Genomic DNA, 3,401 nt, shown 5'->3' with positions numbered 1-3,401 from the left:
GCCGCAGCTGTCGCTGTGTTAGCACTGTTCCGTGGATTAACACAGTACTGACACATTTTTTTCTTGACCCTTCACGACCGTATTTCTGCCGCTTATGCGTTACACTTTGTACAAACCTAAAAAAACGCCAGCATACACGAATGTGGCAAGCTCTGTAGCCTCGTCACGTGATCAATCCGTCCGCGGATCATACCGTCGTGTGAATCGACCATTATCGGAGAGCTGAAGACGATCCGCTAAAACTTTCTAATATCAACGCCCACCCTTGCTGCCCTTTCAACTCATGTGGTGGTTGGGATGTATAGATATAAATTCGATCCACATTTTGTTGGCCATCATATCCTGCGAGTTAGGCACACAATAATTTGAGCACTCTATTCGAAAACAGGGATACGCTAAGATGTCCCCGCCTGGTACACATTTATATTTTCCATCGTTCCCCATTTGAGGCAGGTTTGAGCGTGATAGGCTGGCGTTTCGAAGACGCTGAATGTTTTGGAAACATGTAAATCATCCTTACATATTGAAACCACCACATAGCGCGCATGCGTGCTGCACTTTTTATTGGAGAAACCAAGAATAAGTATGAAAAGTACGTTCAATGTGCATCGCAGCTTTCCAGTAAGCGTTTACTTTGCCAGGGGCTACAACCAAACAACTTTGTAAGCTCAAATGGGTGACTGCCAGGGCGCAGCCTTCCAGTTTCGTAAAGCATCCACCCGGAGGGCTAGGCTTTGCGAGGGTTCAAAAATTCTGCTTATTCTAGGCCAGTGTTGCGGAATGGGCACCCCCGCAACGTCATTCCAAGAGGCAGCCGCATGCACGCGACCTTCGATCGATTAGCTAAGTTTGCTACACATCTAAAATTGAGCGACGCGATATGCGACAGCGAGAGACCTGACCCAACACGTCGCTTACCAAATCGCAAGAGCGTCGCTCGTGCGGAACCGAACACAGTAGACGTTTCTTCGACTGCGAGGTAACGAGCGATACGCGGAATGAACCAGCTGTAATCGGCACTCTTCTCACAAAGCTTGCTTGTTGCAGTGGGCTCGAAATCTTTCTGTTTTACTATGGCCAACCATGCCTTCTTCCTCCGTCTTGCAGTTGCGTTCTTTCCAAACGGAATCTCCGAGAGGCTCTCTCCATCCACCGACCTGCTGCTGATCCGAAAAGTGCAACAAGCAGGCATTGTGCCACTAAGTACACAACCTCCTTCCTTTTGACGTCGGCAACCGCGTCGAAAAGACGGCGCGCAGCAGAGCGTGCGTGTGTGCAGCTGTTTGCTGGACCCAAGATGGTGGCGATTACAGACGCTTGAAGTGATGATGGAGGTATACGTCTAGCGGTGTTTGTGTCACGTGATCGCTACCATCCTATGATGCTCACCAAGCCAAAACATGATCGGCTAGAGTGAGTATGTTTTCGGCAAAACGCAAAAAGAAAAGGAATGCGTTACTCTGGGAACCCATACAGTGACTGTAGTGGAAATCCATGGCGGCTCGTGTTTCCGACGTCCGACTGATGAAAACAAGACGACCGACGTAGCATTTGCCGATGGGAATTTCAATAACCGCGAAGCTAGATAGAGCAAAAAGTATCTGAACGACCGTAAATGTATGTTGTGTGTCTCCGTCATCTGGACGGATACACACCACATACCTTCATGGTCGTTCAGATACTTTTTGCTCTATCTTGTAGGATTTGGTTCGATAGCACGTTTTGTGCCGTCCAACCTAATAATTTCGTCTGCTCGCGGTCGCCACGGCAGCTAGTCTGCCCGCAGATCGCAAAAATTTACTAGCATGCGCTGTTTACAGTATTCACGATCGCTTAGCATTGCGAGCAGTCCTCGAAAGGAGTTGGTTCAACCTCTCAAATGAAGCAGACTAACAGGATGGCAAATCGCTTCCCGCTGTCCTAAGCCTAACGCTCTGCTGCGACAGGGGGGTGAAGGTGGGTGAGGAGGAGTGGCAAATCCCGTGCGCCGACATACTGGGTCCCGAGTGCGAGATCACGAAAGAGAGCGACAGAACACAAGAGAAAGAAACCAATGTTGCCAGCTGAACGACGACAGTCGCAATGGTAATCGCAAAGACTGAAAACTCTCAGCAATATAAACAGTGATAATTTAACGTTGTAAACTGAATTCTGAGCTATTCCAACGCTTTTAAAAAGCAGTATACTCTTTACGCTGCATTAACTTTCATTCTGTCTGTGAACTCGCCAAAGTTGAGCAGGGTTGATTAGTAAGTTGTCGTAGGCGCGGAGTTATAAAACAAAAATGAGTTTGAATGGACGGTTATCAATTTCGTGATTAATGATGTCGGGTAAGAGTAGAGTTAGTCTAAAGTTACGTGACAGCGCAAAAAAAAAAAAAAAAAGACCGCATCTCCACGTGGTGAATGATGTTGATTGGGGCGAAGCTCTGGTGGGTGCTGATGATACTGATTTTATTACTCATAGGCAGCATTGACTTATCGCAAAAGAAAGGGAATGCCTTATCAACCAAATTTCATGGGAAAAGCGTTGAATTTGGTTGTCACGTTTGCTATACATGAAAAGGTTCTATTTGTATATGTAATAGACATTACCGCGCTGTCGGCATGCTATCGAACCTAAGGCTCTGTGATCTTTAGCCCAATGCTCTACCAACTGCAGTGGGACGACCACGCCTGAAAGCTTCAAAGTTCGTTCTTTGTGGGACCCGATGCCAAAGCACGCGCTGGTGGATTCAATAGTAAGAAAAACAGGAAACGGCAAATGATTAGGGGTATGCGAATATTCGCCATTTTCGAATAACGAGTTGAAATTACCCTATTTGATTCGTTAATCGAATCGAACAATAATTTTCAAAAGTTTCGAGTATTTTTCGAATATTTTCCGAATAGTCGTTACGGTGTCGTGCCGCGAGATATTCTTCACAGGCGTCCTACAACGTGCCGGCACGCCTGCCATAGGTGCCCGCAAGATGGAAATACGTACCTTCTCCTAAACAATGATTGTCATCATGGGCAGCAGTATAGTTCCTCTCTATACAGGCGTTGTTGTTGCCTCTATTAAGGGCCACTATGTTAAGCATAACCCGCATGTAAGCGATTTGCCGTGAGACGAGACAGGCGACGTCGACCCGCTTCGCTGTAGCTCGGTCAGTCGCACGATGAGGCAAGCCACATGAAAGTGCGCGTGCGGAAGCGACCAATGCGATGAGGGCGTATTCTAGAAATCCAAACACCGAGCGACGCGACGAGCGACAGTGAGAAATCATCGTCGTTCGCTGCTGGCCCTCGTCGCTGTCGCTCGTCTCGTAGCTCGCTAAATCGCTCATAGTATGCGGTTCAGCATTTAGGGACCGCTTTCGCACGAGACAGCTCGTGCACGCTTTCGGAAAGCGTGTCGTG

Source organism: Ixodes scapularis, unplaced genomic scaffold, assembly GCF_016920785.2.
Source record: "Ixodes scapularis isolate PalLabHiFi unplaced genomic scaffold, ASM1692078v2 PGA_scaffold1__304_contigs__length_218370807, whole genome shotgun sequence".
In the NCBI taxonomy this organism is placed as follows: Eukaryota; Metazoa; Arthropoda; class Arachnida; order Ixodida; family Ixodidae; genus Ixodes; species Ixodes scapularis.
The sequence above is the reverse complement of the archived record's forward strand: the minus strand, read 5'-3'. Positions refer to the sequence as shown.